Source organism: Melanotaenia boesemani, chromosome 1, assembly GCF_017639745.1.
Source record: "Melanotaenia boesemani isolate fMelBoe1 chromosome 1, fMelBoe1.pri, whole genome shotgun sequence".
NCBI lineage: Eukaryota > Metazoa > Chordata > Actinopteri > Atheriniformes > Melanotaeniidae > Melanotaenia > Melanotaenia boesemani.
The window spans coordinates 8,405,379-8,424,405 of NC_055682.1; the positions used below are offsets into that span (position 1 = coordinate 8,405,379).

The 19,027-nt window shown below is 40.6% G+C and overlaps 1 protein-coding gene and 1 pseudogene across 1 annotated transcript in view; both read right to left on the reverse strand.

The window, feature by feature from the left end:
• Positions 1–19,027, reverse strand: part of LOC121639597 (N-acetyllactosaminide alpha-1,3-galactosyltransferase-like) — a 137,019-nt gene that overhangs the window by 27,861 nt on the left and 90,131 nt on the right. The window lies entirely within an intron of this gene.
• Positions 10,396–19,027, reverse strand: part of LOC121641741 — a 44,227-nt pseudogene continuing 35,595 nt past the window's right edge.

The following is a 19,027-nucleotide window of genomic DNA, read 5'->3' on the forward strand; positions in this document are numbered from 1 at the left end:
CCGATATGATGTCTTTCCAGTTGCATCAGTCACGGAAGAGTATTAATCTTGTAGCTATTTTCTTCCATTTTTTCAGCCCAGACAGCATGAGGCAGTGCCAACACCATCTGGAAGACACCGCACTCTGAATTAAAGCACTCCAAAATAAAGTGCTCTTGATCCCATGGATCCCCGAGGCTCCAGAGGCTGGCTCGGAAAAACCAGCAGCCCAAAGTGTGGTTTTTGACTGCCATACAGCGCTATAACGAGACTTTCCTCCGCCGTCTCTCTCCGAATTGCTGGGGGAAAACCCTGGTCTAGACCTCTTAGGAGGAGAGGCCGCTGTATGCTCGTATTCATCCGAGGAGCCTAGCTCAACCTCTGCACGCCACCGCGGGACCACTATCTTCAGCACTCCCCAGTCGCTGGAGGGCAAAGATGCTACATTCGGTAAAGTTCTGAAAGTTTCAATCCCATCCACCCGTTACATACAGAGTTCTCCCATCTCATACTTGAACATGTACCCCCATCGACCACTCACTCCGTAGGGAACTAGAGACCATTCGTCACGCAGAGACATGGTCTAACGCATCTGGACCCGCTGGTAATACACAACTCTCTTTACCGAAGCTTAGGGTCTTGAACACGTCAATTCATAGATGGTTACAGCAGTCTCACTGATCACCGGAGGAGTACTCTTTGCCCTGATGCACCTCGGTAACTCATCGCTGCTCGGGTCAGGAACCACTTCGCCTCCACTAACAGTGTCGGTTTCTCGTCTTTTTTCTCTCCATACTTCGCTACTGTAAAGAAACAGCTTCTCTTCTTATTTTCAGTATTTTTTCCCCAGACATGCCTCAACATGCCCTCGCTGGACCGACCCACCTCATTGACTCTAAAACCGCGGAAGAGGCGGGGATCCTGGCGGTGACGCAGCTTCCAGATTGACGACATTTCCGCTCTCTAAGTGGGGAGGAGGGACTTCCGCTGATGACTCAGTTTCCGCTGATGATGACATTTTCGGTTAAGGAGGGATTTCCGCTCTCTAGGAAGGGGCGGGGCTTCCGGTTAAGGAGGGACTTCCGGTGATGACATGGCAGCATCTGATTGGACGATACCACCTGTCAAATCAGTTTGATGAAAGGTGGTGCCTATCCCTCTCTCTGGTCCACCTACAGACATAGCTCTCAGTTAGGTTTAAGTAAACCAAATACATGAAACAGACTACAACACAAAGGTGATTATGGGTTCATTGCAGAACCTACATTTTTGGACCAGAGTTCACTTCTGGTATCTGCACCCAAGTCCAACCAATTGGACTTTCCTAGCAAACAAACTGGGATTTGAATCAGAAAAGCTGCAGTGAATGCACCCTTAGTTGGTGATTATCATCTTTGCCCTAGATCCCTTTGTTCTTTGCCAAATTTCTTTGATAATAATAATATTGTAATTAATATTATTTAATAATTACTTTAAATAAAAAAGAGTTACATGCATGTCTTAAGTATTTTTATGCAGGAGTTTGAAAAAGCTTAGAAAGTCTTATTCACAAGCTTTTTATTCAACAAACCTGAAATCTATACATCATAGCTCTTGGATGTTCTTGAATTAAATTCTTCAGCTATCCATTTCAACCATTTTAAGTGAGGTAGGTTTTTAGCTTCCCCAGACCCAGTGATCTCAGATGAGAGGATTTATAAGCTACACAAGTTTCATTAACACGTTTGGAAAGTTAATTTTGCTAAAGTTAAGAGTTAAATGAGTGGAGATGATCTTGCCAGACCCGTTTTGAGGTGAATGTTTGCTTTTTTATATCAACCAACGCCAAAGTTTTAGTTTGTTATGCTATTTTCATCCAGTATTTTCTTTCTCTAACAGGTCTGAGAATCTTGTAAAGGAGCTAGAGCTACTGTTTGACCCTGACATCCTCAAAGAGCAAGTCAGCCTCTCTGATGGTGAGAAAATCTGATTTTAGCTACAAGACTTAACTGAGTGGCACACTACAAGAAATTAATTAGAAAAACACTACTTTTAACCTTCTGCTGTATCCAGAGTTTTTCAAGAAGTATTATTTCTCCATTAAATCCAAGAAAATTTTGTCCTCTTTTCAGAGAGTGAAAAGACACCAGACTTCAACTTTTTGTGCTAGAAGCCTGTAAATTTTAAGTGTACTTACCAACTGCCCAGTGGCGTTTAATATTTATAAACAGTAAGTTCTCCAAAAAACAGAGGGCTATTTTTTAGGGTTTATGTCCTACCTCACAGGAAGAACCTTCAAAGTATCTTGGTAAGGAGGAGTGTCCAGATCACATTGGCTGAAAACAGTGGTGCCTCTATCAAGCTTGTGCCTACGTCTTCTACCAGGAATCTTGGTGTTACGGTAGACAACCAGCTGACATTTAAGGACCATGTTGCCTCGGTTGCTCGATCTGGCCAATTTGCTCTCTACAACATCAGGAGGATCAGACCCTACCTGACTGAACACACGCCAGCTCCTGGTCCAGATTCTGGTCATTTCACACATTGACTCTTGCAGCTCCTTATTGGCAAGCCTGCCTGCATGCTCAGTTAAACCTCTGCAGATGATCCAGAACGCAGCAGCACGTCTGGTCTTCAACCAGCCCAAAAGAGCTGATGTCACTCCGCTGCTAATTGCTCTTCACTGGCTTCCAGTTGCAGCACTCATCAAATTCAAAGCTCTGCATCTGGCTTACAAAACAATAACCCAAATGGCTCCTGTCTACCTTCACTCCTTAATCCAAAGCTACACTCACTCTTGACAGTTAAGCTCTGCCAGTGAAAGACACCTAGTGCTCCCACCACAAAGTGGCACTAAATCAGTAGGTAGACTCTTTTCCTCTGTTGTCCTCTGGTGGTGGAACGATCTACCGAACTTCATCCAATCCGCAGGGTCCTTATCCACTTTTAAGAGCAAGCTAAAGACTCAGTTGTTTAAGGAGCATTTCCGCACTTAGCTTAACTCTTCTACTCAACAGAATGAGTCAGAAAGATTTGTCCAGCTCTTTGGCTCAATTAAGTACTGAATAAGCTTGGTGCACTTATGCCCACGATGTGATGAAATCGTGCACATATGTCCAAGTTGATATTGTTCGATGAAGTTGTGATCTTTTATTTAAGCAAAATTACTTAATTATGTTGTTCTTACTCTCAAATGTAAGTCGCTTTGGATAAAAGCATCTACTAAATGACAAAAAAAAAAAAAAAAAAAAAAGCAGAAGAAACATAGTAACAATCAGAAAACACAACACACAGCATAGAAGAGGATATATAGGATGAGGGAGTGATGGTGGTCTTGGGGCTAAATCGGCTCTGAAATATTGAACATGTTTAATATTCTTGATTGTCGGCTGCGACCCGTTTTGGAGCGGCTTATCGGAACAAATCAGCTCCTAACACACCTCAGACCACATGATAATTGGACAGGGAAAACTTACAATGAACGAAGGTTTGCAGTCTGAGGTTGGGAAGAGGCAATTGCCCAAAAATTGTTATGTATAGGCTTTAGTAAATGACACGCAGAGCCTGTTCTGGCTCATCAGACACATCCACACATGAGAATTTCTAGTTGCTCTGATCTCTGCAACATATAGTGAAACACTTTAAAAACCTTTACACCTCAACAACAAGGACCAAGAATCACAGGCTGCTTTGCTCAGAAACACACACATTTCCCTCATGGAAACAAAAACTCCAAGACAAAATTTCACATTATCCCAAGAAACATTTCATGATACATACATGCACCTGTATTCACGTTTTACCTTCTCAGCAAGTTCAGCCAAGATATTTCAGCTTATATTTGTTTTCTAAGAAAAAACACACTTGCATGACAACTTAGTTTCCTCCAAAATAAAACATGGAAATAATACAGCAATGTGTTAAACCAGTCCTTTTTACAGCTTTGCAAAGCCATTTGTTTGATTACAATTAATTTTTCTGATTGTTTTACATGTTACAGATTATGGCCAACGGCCCCTCCCTCTTCCCTTGGCCTCTGATTACCCCCACATGGACGATGAGTACTACTAACAGAAACACAACAGATTGACATGCAGTGAAATCAAGCTGTCTGTCAAATAAGGATGATAATGATGTGAAGGATGATATAAAGGTTGATAAGCAGGAAAAACAAACTATGTGGTTAAATAAACAGCAAAAATGCCCACTTGTGCTGAATTCTATGTACTCTGAAAGCAATACTGTAGATTGCTAAAAATGAGTGAGAGAAAAACTAAATAAATACAATAATAATATATAATATAATAATAAATAAACACAGTGGTATAGGAGAAACTGATAGATGGTGTTTATTAGTCTATCAGAGATTTTAACGTTGCTACGTCTGTAGGTTTTACTTTTAACATGTCTATATTGTTTTTATTTTTTTAATTCTGCTTCACCATTGCTGGGTAAATTGAAGGGAGCTAATCCTGAAGCTAACTGCAGCTTCAGCCCAGGAGAAATCACCTCATCTCCACCTCCTGACCTTGGGAGGCAGAAGCAAGAAAGTTTAACAGCATTTTTCTTATCAGAAGTTTCACAGATGGGAATTAACGTATCAGAGCAGCATGGCTACTAAACCATCACAGAAATACTGCTTCAGAAGCAAAAAAAAAAAAAAAAAAAAACAGACGGAAAGACGAGTAAAATAACTGGTTTCGATCCTGGGGGTGCAGTGTTTAGTTCGCCTGGTATAGCAGCCACCCCATAAAAAACAGCTAGTCCAGGTTAAATTCCACGTCTTCCTGACCCACAGAATATTAAAAATAAAACTACAGAAAACAAATGCTTATGTATAGAACACAAACATTATACAAATAAAATCTTACACACATTTTACAATTTCCCTTTAGAGAAAAAGTATTTTTCCTTACTTCATTGATGATGTCACAATGACATTACGACTAATTGGTTTTGATTGGCCTGACTAATCAACTTAAAAATCACCTAAAATGTCCATCCCTAATCTGAATACTTGCTAAATATAACAAAAGTTGGCAACAATATCTGCTGCAAATTTATGGTATTTGACTATGTGAAGGACTGAGCAGTGAAGGACAGTCAGGCACAGTTTTAAAGTTAACAAAAGGTTTTTTATATTTTAACCCCCAAAAACGTATTCCAAAACAATTTACTAAATAAATTAATAATCTGGCCCATAAAAGAGGTCAACATAACAGAACTCTAATTAAACAACGTGTGGCAAAAATAACTCAAACAAACCAAACAAACAAATGAAACAAACTGACCTCACAAATGAGACACAAGGCTAAACTCAAACAGTGGCTGATCAGCCCAAACAAAACGACAAACCTAACTAAGCTAATAAAGGAAAACCCAATCCCCCCGTCTGGTAGCTGGCCCTCCATGCTCATTACTTCACCTGGTTTGATTTCTCATTCACTTCTGTGTATATATGCCCCATGGTTTTCAGTTTTCTTAGTCAGATCCTTATGGTTTACTCCCTGTTGTGTGTGGTTCCCTGTCCTGAGTTTGAGGAAATAAACTTTTGTCACCTGCACTGTTCTGCCTCCTGCCTCGACCGCCTGCATTTGGGTCCTCGCCACCGTCAACACTCTTGACAGATCAAATGAAAATGTTGCCTATTGAAATACAAATTTATCATGCGATGGTAATTTTATAGTAGTGTGCCTCTCACTTGGAGCAACTCCAAAATGGAAAAGTCACCCTTTTGAGCTTAACCCGACCAGGCCCCATGGGCAAAGACGCTTACCAGGCATTCACCTCACCAGGTGCTCAGCTCCCTGCCCCACCTCCAGGCCTGACTCCAGAGGGGGCCCTTGGTGACCCATGTCTGGGCAAGGAAAACCTGGATCCATTGATTTGACTCATCTTTTTTTCTTTTTTTTTTTTTAACTTGTCCTGTCCAGCATCATAGCAAGCAAAATGATAATCTGGTGGCTGTATCATGCTGAACAAATTTGCTCTGCCAAGGGGAGGCCTATGGGTAAGGCTCCTCTTGATAATCTGATTAATTTATTTACTTTGAATCATGAAATCTATGTAATCTTGCTGGACCTGACCGGAGGGGACAGAAAAAGTTGGAAAATAGCAAAAAGAGCAAAAGGGAAAGAAGAAAGGAGACAAAAAGATCACAGACAGAAGGAAACGACCCTTCAATCCACACCATCACCAGACAACAAACTGTTACACCTGTACATGATCACACCATAAAATTTCCTACAACTTTTACAAAATCAAAAACAGAAACACACACACAGCAAAAACAGGGCCGCTAGTCATTAACAGTTTTTAAATAATAACCAAATCAAAAAGACATAACAGCGACCAGATACTAACTCACAGGAAAAATAAAAAAAAAGAATTATCGCTTAGTATTAAAACCCACTGGACAACTCAGTGACTGTGTCAGCATGCAGAGCATGAGAAACAAGGAGTGATCAGTGATGAAGAGTGGTGAGTGAGATCATGCAAATGCGACCACGCTTCTACGGAGGTCAGAGGCAGACCAGGGTCAGAGACCCGGGCCCTCAGCAGCAGCCCCGGAGCACCAACCCAAGCTACCCCACCACGAAGACGACTCCAGCCCCACCCGAAGGGCGGCAGAGGAGAGCCTCAGCAAGAGCCCCTCACGGTCCTGGGGCACAGGTCCCAGTGGGCCCAGGAGCCCAGAGGCGGCGATTTGACTCATCATAAGAGTCTATTGAGCCACACTTTGTCTGGTCCCTCTCCTAGAGACCTGTTTGCCATGGTTGACCCTACCAGGGACATAAAGCATCTGACAACATAGCTCCTAGGATTGTCAGGACGCGCAAACTCCTCCAACGTGGTAAGGTGGTGGCTCAGGGAGGTGTTAATTACTAATCAGTGTGAATTGTTCATTTGTCTCCAATGTGCACATCGCACATTCTTAGGACTGTTTTCACATTTATTTACTTTAACAGTTTCCCAGCATCACCTCTAAGTGTCGCCAAAGCATCAAAAGCTATGGAAATGTGCATTTGCCAGCCATGAAGTTGGTGTGAGGCACCGCATGTTTCCACGGTAATTTCACTCTTGATACATCTGAACTTTGCCATGACAAAGAGCCACACTTTTGTTTGTGCGCACCCTTTGTACATGAGGCACTAGGTATGGAAGAGGTGCATGTCGAGTCTCTGTGGACCTACATGGAGCATATGGCGGCGCATACAGCGATAGTACTGTAACCACTTTATGAATGAGATCACACTTCATGTTAGTAATCAGAAACTTTATGAAACATCACACTTTAGCTTTCCCTTACATTACAACTTTATTTTATTTATTTATTTATTCATTGTATTTTCTTTTTTTTTATTTTCATAACATAACATTTATTTACATAAACAACAAATGACACCCCCAAAATCAAAAACACCAATATACCCCCCCCCCCCCAAAAAAACATATAAATTTTTAACCAACACACATATACATATATATATATATATATAAATATATATATATATATATATATATATATAAACAATGTTTAATTAATAAAAAAAATCTACAATATATAAATAAATAAAAGAAAAAAACAAAACAAAACAAAACAAACAAAAATAAATAAATAAATTAAAGCTCTAGGGTAGTTTTTCTGTTTCCTGAAGTACCGGTGCCCATATTTCTTGAAATGTTATTTTTACCATTCCCATCAAATCTCTCACCCTTTCCCACCAAAGACCTTTGCTAGGGGATTGTGGTTTTAGCCAATCACTATTTGAATTATTTTCTTATTTTTGGTTAACACAGTTTTTGGTATAATTCCCAATAAGAATATTTGCAACTCTATATTGAGTTATTACCTTACACATACTTTCAGTCTGCCACCTTACATTCTCCCAATATTCTTTGATTATGGGGCAATCCCAAAATAACTGTTCCCATATTTTCAATGTTCCTTTAACCCATTTGTTTGTAATTTTTAAATTGCTTTGAGTTTTCTTTGTGACAAATGGCAATGTTTCTAATGGTATCTTAGGGTATGAATTTTGTTCCATTTCCTTCCATCCCATCTCATCATCTTTATCTATCCATACTTTTAGAGCTTTCAAATGTGATGCCCAATAGCATTTCTCTATATTTGGTAGAATTAAACCACCTTTTTCTTTAGGGCTTTGAAGTAATATATACCTTATTCTTGCGTTTTTGTGTCTCGAAATAAATTTTTATATAATTTTGTCTATTTTTGTAAATGTTTCTTTTGAGAGCAGAATAGGAACAGACTGAAACAAAAACAATAACCTTGGTAATACATTCATCCTTATCACTTCTATTCGTCCCATTAATGTCACGGGGAGCATATCCCATCTAATCCAATCTTTACTAATTTCATCTACTACCTTTGTATAATTAGCTGCAAATAGATGTGGTGGTTTTAGTGTTATAGTAATGCCCAAGTATCTAAATCCCTTTTCTGTCCACTTAAATTTCACATTTTGTCTGATGTCTGATAGACATTTCACTGAAATAATCATAGCTACTGACTTTGATTCATTGTTTACATAACCCAAGATATTCCCATATTCAAGCAAAATATTATTTAAGGTTGGTATCGTTATGGTATACATATCGTTAACGATACATTACAACTTCATAATTAAAGTAACACAGTCATCATTTCAGTTTTATAGCCCTTTTGATGAACTGTTGAATGTTGAATGAATTGTGAAGGGAATACAGTTTCTTATTCAGTTTCGAGTATATGAGTCCATCACATCTATGGAAGTGACACAGTGTGTAAGAGGTTAAAATGATCCGCTATTTGTTAAATCTGAGAAAGGGTTCAGATTGGAATGGTCATGCCTGCAGTTTTACCCCATATGGATGATGAATACAGTTTGTTTTGAATATTCTGATGCCCTCAAGTGGTCTTTATAGAAACTACATTTTATTTGATCCATCTTTTTTTTTCTTCTTCCTCATCATTTGTGTTTTGTTTTTTTCAACAGCAATATTGCTGCTGTGTTTTCTGTTGGTTGGTGTGTTGAGTGGGCCATCAAGGGGGGGGTGAAGTTTCCTGACTGGATTTATTGATTCACAGAATCACAGCAGGGACATGAACAGATGCTGTAGTCATTTGACATTTGCATCCTTAATGCATGTGTATCGTAATTTGATTTTCTTTTCATAAACAGGAATAAAAGAAAACAAATTGTTTAAAATCTACCAGTCAAAAAGTAAAATATATTTTTTGTCAAAATATGCAAAAAAAAAAAAAAAAAAGGCTAAGAAGATTGTTTGAAATACAGTTTTTCTCTATTGCTTTGGAGAATTTTCCACATCAGAATTAACATTTGTTCAGCAGTTTCTTATAAGAATTAGTACAAACTGCAGAACCTAGTGGATAACCTTCAAAAGTATGTCCTTGATAAAAACAGATTGCCCATCCATTCCTCAAAAGCAAGTATTTATGCAAATGAAACTATCAGAGCAATAAGAATAAAAAGTCCTGTCAACACTGAGTACGAACAAGGTACTCAAATGGCATTTGTTAGGTTTTTATTTTGAGACTCCATTCTGTAAGTGTTTTTGCTAGTTAAAAACTACAGTAAAGTTACACATTACTGTTGTTAGTAGGGTAACTGAATATATGACAGAATACATTTGTTTCACATTTTCACTTATATACTACTGTAACAGTACATACATATTACTGTACTGTATGTAACTGAACATACTAAATCACTACTGTGCATCAAGACGTTTCTGTCTGTCCGGCTAAATATTTTCATGGACATCACATTGGATAATATCCCTTGCGATGCAGTGGGATTGTGACTTTTGTAGGATGGGATTGAATAACCCTGGTTTAAACCAGCTAATTGTCCAGATCTGCAGTTGGTTCTTTTACGCTGAAATCTTAACTTTATTTCTTTATCTGAGCTTTGTCTTTCTGTTTTTATGTAATCAGTTTGATCTTTTTTTAATCTTTGTTTTTCCTGGTACACTTGTATTTTTTTCTGCACCTTACTGGAATGTTATGTTTTGTCTAAAGCACTTTGATTTGTCTTGTACATGAATTGTGCTATACAAATAAATTTGCCTTGTCTTGCCTTGGAGTGTTTCAATGACTGGGAATCTTCCTTGTTGGACAAGCTGTCAGGCTCTAACTGGAAATGCTTGATTTCCCTTTCAATTTCCTTAAAATTGTGAAGGAATATTTGTTAAGACAATATATACTAAAGTATGAATTTCAGATAAGTTACAAATTCTTTATTTGGTTTTTCTGTCAAGACAGTAAACAGATTCACACTTGCTTGGGAATTCATGCAAATCTCTTTGATTTTGGCCACACTACCGAGTACGAAGCTTGTCATATTGCTTTGGCGCCCAAGTCAGGCGAACAACCAGAATATGTTTCTTGTCAGGAATATTGTTGTCCCAGCACTACTCAGGGGAGAGAAGCCAGGTTGGTTTATTAAGCCAGAAGTACTTGTTTAGATGACTCTCATCATGCCACAGAGCCTCCACGTCATTCAGTTTATCTTCCATGGTGTTCATATGACAAAAGTCTGCCAAAGCTTTCACATTTTGCAATGATCCTCAAAAGAGAGCCGCATGGTAGTAGTAATCTCCATCCTCCATGTAAGCTTTGGATTTGGGATTTTTGTCATAGGTGAACCTGTCCTTTGGAACATTGTAATAGCCGGCATGGAGCAAAGCCACAGACTCCCCGAGGGCCTCTGAGCCAAATCTATTCTTAAATTCCTGATCAACATCAAGACAGAAGACATAACTGAACTTTCCTTCGAGTTCCATTTCTATCGTTTCTGATATGATCTTCATTCGCATCATGGAGATATCCTGCCATCTGCTATACTTTTGCACCTTGACAACTTTCGGGTCTCGCTGAGGAGAAAGTTCAATATTTGGCACCTTCTCTGGTGAATCTGTAAACACGTAATATGTCACCGGTAATCCAATCATAAAATGCTTTTCTGCTGATGTTAGGAAAGTGTTGAGATAGGCATCCAGGTACCTTTAGGAGACAGGGAGAGAACAAGAACACAATTATCTTGCTTATCTTACTTCCTTTAGATTTTTAAGACTTGACATTTAAACAAGGGTTACTTATTTTTGTATAACTACTGTCACTCACTCAGTGTTGTACCAGTTTCCCTAAATTACAAGTTGCAGTATTTGCATGTTTCATTTACAATCAGATTAAAGGAAAAAAATGCTAGATCTCCAACTGACAATGTTTATAAAAACAAACCTTCCCACAGCAAACACAGTTAGAGCCACGCTTGTATTTCCTTCTTGGTGCTTTTTGTCATAAAGTTTTGGGTCAAACATTAACTCCCAGATAATAGGAGCACCCCAGTAAGTGCGTGTCTGAACATCATTTCTGATCCTGAAAAACAAAATAAAAGAACAGTGATTGTGAAACAAATGCTTTTGATCACTGAAGATAATTCCACATTAAACATGCCTCTTTTTTGTTTTAATGAAAATCAAATGTTCAACTCAGCACAACTTACAGCTGTGCTCCACTGTGACTATGGATTGCAACACTATCCATTTTAGGTCATGTCCACATGTCCAGATTTCTCAGTGCATTTGCAGCTTTCTTACATATGGAAACACACTTTCACCGAAAATAAAAATTTTAAGAAAATGGATAATCTGGCTGTGTTGTGTTTGTTTGGGCAGGACAACTCGTGGAAGATTGTGAACCAATGTCTATGTGCTTTGCATCAGATTATGTGTATAATCTTTACATGGCAATGGCAGACATAGTCAACATTATGCTGGTGCTAATCCTTTTAACATAACTTTTTACATGTTGGCACATAAATAGTTACTGACAAATATGAATAATGAAGATAGAAGTGATTTTGTAAATGGTGCTGTGATGATTTTTCGTGGGGAATGTAGGAAGGACAAACTACTTAATCATTCCCTTCTTGCCATTACTATTAGAGGTCATCGGCCATTGAGTATTTTTAAAGAGGAGATCAAGTGAACAACAAAATCTTTTAGTTCTTTTTTCAAAAAATTGCTATTTAATTAAAACCACGCTTCTTCTTTTTTCACTATATCTTGTCTGTGACTTGGCCCATCATTGGAATATATAAAAAAAGAGGCTAGTTTATTTGGATTTGAGCTTAAACAACTTAAAGGAATATGTTTGCAGCATAACACACCACTTTTCGATCATGGTCCTTTTTTATGTTTCCTTTGACCCTGTCACTACAGGACCTAAGCGCATTTGGATAATATGGATCTATAAAACCTGCATACTAGTTGTGTATCTATGTTGACCCTCGAAGTGCTAAAGTCGCAAAACTGCGACAAGCACCAGGCCATGTCTCCAGAAAGAGAGCTTAGACCTGTTACCACTTTCCACCGCTAGATGGCAGACTTAATTCTTCACTGCAACATGCTGGGGACATGCATGACCTGCTCGCCGGTCACAGTTTATTATTTTTAACTGTATTAACTCTGCATGTTTTCATCCCTGGTATCTCCCTGGTTTGTTTGCCTGGAACCCCCTGAAAATGAGGACTGACAGGACAACCATCCTACTGGTTGCTGTTTGGACTTTCTTTTTGTCCTATCTGCTACTGCCCGCATCCATCTCCTCCAGTATTCAGATGAGGAGCTCCTGCGGCTGTGTCTCTGCCTGCAAATGATGCCACCAATAGCGCTTTACCTCTACCAATATGTATGGCCATTCTCGTCAGGCTGGTTAACACTCCCGCCATCTCTGATTCCACCTCTCTCATCTTAGGTCTCTTAACCACTGACAAGCAAAGGTCATCTTATCCAGGATTTCATCATTGACCGCAAGTATGACTTTCTCTGTTTAACTCAAACTTGGCAACAACCTGACGACTTCTCACAACTTAACACAGCCACACCTCTGGGTTTGTTTACATCTTTCAAACTTGTGGATCTGGTTGTGGCCGTGGCCTTGCGATAATTCACCGCAAGAAATGGAAAGTTGTGTTGGTTGGTTGTCTTTTGCCTAACATAATACTGCTGGGTGAATTTAACATCCACATAAACAACTTCCACCACCTGCTCACCAAAGACTTTGCTCCCTGTCTTGACAGTCATGGATTTGTGCAGTATATCGCCTCTCCCACTCACTCTAAAGGACATTTCTTGGACTTAATTTGTCTCTTTGGTCTCACTCCCTTCACCTTTTCAACTGCTGAACTGCCCATCTCTGACCATTTTCTCCTCTCCTTCAGTGTTAACATTGTCCTTATCTCAACCAAGCCTCAATGTCTCGTTTCCTTTCATAATATTAAGGACGTTGACCCTGCTCTGTTTTTTAATTCTGTCTTCAGTTGCCTTGATTCTCCACATAACCTATCCAACCCAACTGATTTTCTTTCTTATTATATTACCAACTTAGCGAACATCCTCAACACATTTGCACCCCTGAAACCAAGAGCCATTTCCGTTTCTGTTTCTGCCCCCTGATTCTCCCCTCAATTCAGTCTTCCAAAGGCAAAAGACCGGCAATTTGAGCGCCTTTAAAAGAAAACCGGGCTATCTATACATAAAGTAACTGGATGTGCACTTCACAGAGGATCTATCCTGGACTCTGCACATAGACAACCACAATGTTGTGCCTGAACTCACTCATTGAATAATCGTTCATGAACTCACTCATATTTTGGGTGAATGTGAACTGAACTGCCTGATGAACATCATTGAGAGCGAGCTCATTCTGGCATCATGAACGGCGTTCTCTCACAGTTGAACTTTGTTCAAAAGAGTGCCAGATTTTCATGAATCCCAGCGAACACACATCGTAAACAGGAAGTAATATATAGGTGAAAAACATCAAATCTGGCAACACCAGCCACCACAGAGTCGCACCGTGCATGCGTCATCAAATTGCGAAACATGGAGGCAAAATCCATTGAAGGTAGCAGCATCACCTCTACCTCAATGATCACTATAGCATCTTCATATGATCACTTAAAATAATTTTTGAAAAGGTCAGTGATGACCCAGGAGGAAAAAATCTTGACTTGTATAAACTTTTCCTGCCGAGAAGCAATTTGTGGTATGACACCCCTTTGCAAGAAGTTGTCAAGAAGCAACTCCTGACATCAAAGTCAACAGCAAACCTAAAACAGCATACTGAAATAAAGCAATCAGCTAGCCTTCCAAGGAATGTGAACTAAATGTCATTAAAAACAATGTAAAGGCTTGGCAACGGGGTGCTAAAGCAGATCCTCTACCAGCCAAAACTATATAATGGCGAACAAATTTGCTCTGCCAAGGGGAGATTTATGGATATAAGGCTCCTCTTGATAATCTGATTCATTTATTTATTTACTATTATTTACTCACTTTGAATTATGGAACCTATGTAATCTTGCTAAACCTGATGGGACAGAAAAAAAGGAAGAAAGCAAATGGGAAAGCAGAAAGAAAAAGAGGACACAAAAACACAACAAATATAAGGCAACAACCCTTCAATCCAAGCTATCACCAGACAACAAATTGCTACACTTGAACAGAAACACGCCAGAAATGTCCTACTGTTTTTACAGAAAAACAGAGCTGACAGTAATCAAGTTCCTAAATAATAAACCAAAAAAAAAAAACAAAAACAAAAACATATTACAAACTGTTACAACCCAGTGTAGAGGTATGATGGGTGTTACAACAGAAATGTGAATAGAGCAGATGGAAGTATACTAACAAGCAGTTTTTATTGTTAAGAACGGAAACATAGGACACCTACAAGCATTGGTGTAGTCTACGTGATACGCCGTATACCCACTAGAAAAGGTTCCAAATTTCCGTATAACCACTAAAAAATACGCAAAGACGCGTATCAACATGGTTTCGTGTCATAACTTTCACTTTCCCTGTTATAAATTAGCCGTTTAGACCATGAGGAATTCTGTCAAACGTGACATTGAGTTTGGCTTGGCCATCTGTCCTGATCCTGACCTGCGTTCCTGTCAGCTGGTGGCTGGTTGCTAGACAACCACGAATTAAAGAGTAGCGAGCGGATGAGAGGAAGAAGGAGAAACTGCAGCAGCAGGAAAAGAAGAAGAAGAAATTTTTTGGCTGCACGAGTAATTAATGGAGAGGGAACGCGTAGAAAAAAAATATAAAAAGAAAACAAAGTCAAATCACAACTTCAGTGTTTCAGCGAGCGTGCTACTACTTGTGCTTTTTCCTCTGTTGATTCGGGGGACTCTACAGTTAACACTGACAGTTCAGAAAGGGATCCTGATGACCGCAAAGAGGCCGCTGCAGCTTCTCCTGATGGGGGTCTCCTGATGGGGGGGGGGGGGGGGGGGGGGTGGCCAACCTGGGCCCCGTTTCAGAAAGCAGGTTTAGTGAAAACGCTGAGTTTTCCAAGCAGGCTAAGCTTCTGGTGAAAAGGATCCCCATGACAGGACATGATGTATAATATAAGGGCAAGCTCAAAAGCCTAACTTAAAGTCCAGCCAGATAAACCAAATTTCAGGACACTCTAAAAGGAAAACCAAAAGACTGGTGTACTAAACAAAAAAAAAAACAAACGAGTAGCAGCCCCAATAAAATAAGACAGATGTAAAACAAAGGGTGCTCAAACTAAACTAGCCCAACACATTCTATCTGAAAATAGTGAAAATTAACTAAAAGCAGCCAAAAGAGCTGTTGAATCTCTAAAACAAACTGGGTTCTAATAACTCGCCAAAACCAAACACAAAACGAGTCGTTTTAACAGTACCGAAATCCCTAAGGATTACAAATGTAGCAGTCGGACCTCTAGGGGGCTGCAGTGGCTGGAAGGTATCCACAGGGCTGGGGATCAATCAGGAGGAACTGATTGGTGGCAGATGTGACAGTAGGGTGTCACTACTTAAACCCAGTGGGCAAGCTCTACTATGAGCTTTGATTCCCTAGCCCGCTAGTGAGATGAACTTTTTGTTGTGTTTTTGCATTGTTTTGATTTTTAATTGTGGTTCTGCTATAAGCTGTGATAAGAAGCTTAAATGTTTTATGTGCTTTGAGTTTAGGGACAGCGCTGGCTGCAGTTTATTTTAGTTGGTTTTACATGGTTTGGTTTACCTTTTTATTTCATTTTAGCATAGTTCATTTAAGTTGTTTTAGCTTTTTTTTTAACACTGTCTCCTCCTGTCTTCTAGTGCTGCGGCTGGAGCATCCTCCTCTCACTGGTGTTGTCTGGGGCTGGGAGTTCACTTAGATGGTGATTTGGTTTGTGGTGCACGCAGTTTATAGCATGGTGTTTTTATTTGGAAGTAATTGGATTTATGTTTTGTACATAGTATAACCCCAGTCCCACCGCTGTGATTTTCTAGGCTTTCAGCCGGAGCTCGACTTTCTGTCATCTAGCCTTTCATTTCTGTGTCTTGAGGTTTTAGTGATGTTCAATAAAATGGCATGTGTCTGACCCGCACTGACCGTCGTGGCCTCGTAATTGGAGCCCCTACGTGCTAAACATGTCTCTTTACACCCACATGAGGTTAAACAAAGGCCAAACGTACCACCATCGACACACAGCAAAACACTAAGTCACAAAGCCACCACAAAGTCTGACAAGCCAAGGGTCTTTGTCACACAGTTTCTCCCCCCTGACTGAGCACACACAGCAGTCTTTTATTTCAGGGGTGCTGGCAGTCGGTGCAGGGATTAGCGAGGAGGTGACCAATCAGAGGGAAGGAGCCGAAGGTGTGTCTTGGATAGCCACTCCAAACAGGCAACTGCCAGCTGACATTTGCATGTAGAATAGGCCTCAGGTGTCATCAATGAGTGGCGGCCATAACAGAAACGTGTCACAACAACAATCGAAGTACCAGATACACACTCAGAGAGAAAAAACATAAATATCTCTTAACGTATAGACCCACTGGACAACTCAATGACTGTGTCAGCAGAGTGATCAGTGAGTGAGATTTTGCAAATGCGACCATGCCTCCACAGAGGCTAGAGGCAGACAAGGGCAGTCCAGAGACCCGGGTCCTCAGTAGCAATCCCAGAGCACGAACCCAAGCCACCCCACATCAAAGGGAGGAGGCAGAGGAGAGCCCCAGCCAGAGCCCCCCGTGGTCATGGGGCACAGGCCCCGCATGCTCAGGAGTACCAGGGTCCCCCAGACAACCACTCAGCATAGGCCGGCACCCACCCCAAAGTTCCAGCAACACACCCCAGGAACCAGGCCACCATCGACCACTCCCCACCCACACCCTCCACCCACTCAAACCTCCACCCCCCCCTTTTTTTTACCTGTCCTGGCCAGCATCATAGTAAGCAGAATGATAGTCTGGTTGCTGTGTCATGCCGAACAAATTCACCTATCACACTATCACCAAACAACAAACTGTACATAAATACACCAAAAAATTTCCCACGGCTTTTACAGAAAAACAGAGCTGCCAGTGATAAAGAGTTCTTAAATAATAACCAAATCAAAAAGACATGTCACAAATATATCACAATACCAACCAAACTCACAGAAAAAAAAATGTATAGACCCACTGGACAACTCAGTGACTGTGTCAGCATGCAGAGGATGGGGAGTAGGGAGTGATCAGTGATGAGGAGTGATGAGTGACATCATACAAATGCGACCACACCTCTACAGAGGACAGAGGCAGACCAGGGCAGCCCAGAGACCCGGGCCATAAGCAGCAACCCTGCAGCATGAACCCAAGTTACCCCAGCCCCAAACGGAGGGTGACAGAGGAGAACCCCAGCCAGAGCCCCCCACAGTCTTGGGGCACAGGCCCCAGTGAACCAAGATCGGCAGCCGCCGGCCCTGCCAGGGACCGGCCATCCAGGGCAGCCTGAGCGAAGGGTCCAGGGCTCGAGCTCAGGGACCCTTTGCTCGGTAAATGGGTGTGCACAGCCTCTGATGCATGTACAACTGCATTTCACTGCCATCTTGCATGTTCATGTAACAAATAAACAACTTGCAACTTGAAACTTTTAACCATGTGTTGTATTACAAGGACTGCACTTCACAAACAAGACAAACAAGTTGTCTAGTTGTATGTGCCCTCTAGTGTTTGGTTAAAGGATAGTTGGATGATTTGACAAGTTAAAGTGCTTCATTATCATTTTGAGTTCCTTTTCTTTAAGAACTGTAGTTATCTGTAAACAATAAGAAAAACAAACGGTCTCTACAAATGACATAATGGAACTGAAATAAAACTACTTGTCCACATTACTTACACAGCCTGGGTTAAGCAGTTACGATAAAAGCTTTCTGGAAGGTTAATGAATTTTAGGGGGGTAGTGTTCTGTTATTGGACTTCTGTGCACATCACGGATTGTCCATATTAAACACCATGTACAGTGTCCACATGTGCACCTAGCACCAAGACACTCCGGGCTGCAGTTCCATGATTAACTTTGTAGTGGTGTCATCAGGCCACATGCCTTGACCATCCGGGCTAAGGGAGGAGCAGAGCTTTTAACTGATCACCACCTGGTGGTGAGTTGGTGCAGATGCCAGTCAGGCCTAGCAAGCCCAACATTTTGTGAGGGTCTGCTGGGAATCTCTAGTGGAGTGCCCTGTTAGAGGGAGCTTCAACTCCCACCTCCAGCAGAGCTTCAGTCATGTTCTAGTGAGGCAGGGGACATCGACTCTAAGTGGGTTGTGTTCTGTGCCTTTATTGTTGAGGTAGTTCTATTCTTATTCTACGCTTTTATCCAAAGCGACTCACATTTGAGAGTAAGAACAACACAAGCATGAATTCAAACAAGTTGGGACGTCATAATTAAGTGATAGTCAGACCGCTTTTGAGTCCAGTTGGACCCAGGTGCTGTCATGTAGTGCTAGTGCAGTGCATATATATATATATATTTTTTTTTAAGTAATTTTATTTAAATACAAGATCACGATTTCATCACACAATATCAACTTGGTCATAAATGCATGATTTCATCACATAATATCAACTTGGGCATAAGTGCATGATTTCATCACACAATATCATCTTGGGCATAAGTGCACCGAGCTGCAACTGGAAGCCAGTGAAGAGCAATTAGCAGTGGCGTGACATGAGCTCTTTTGGGCTGGTTGAAG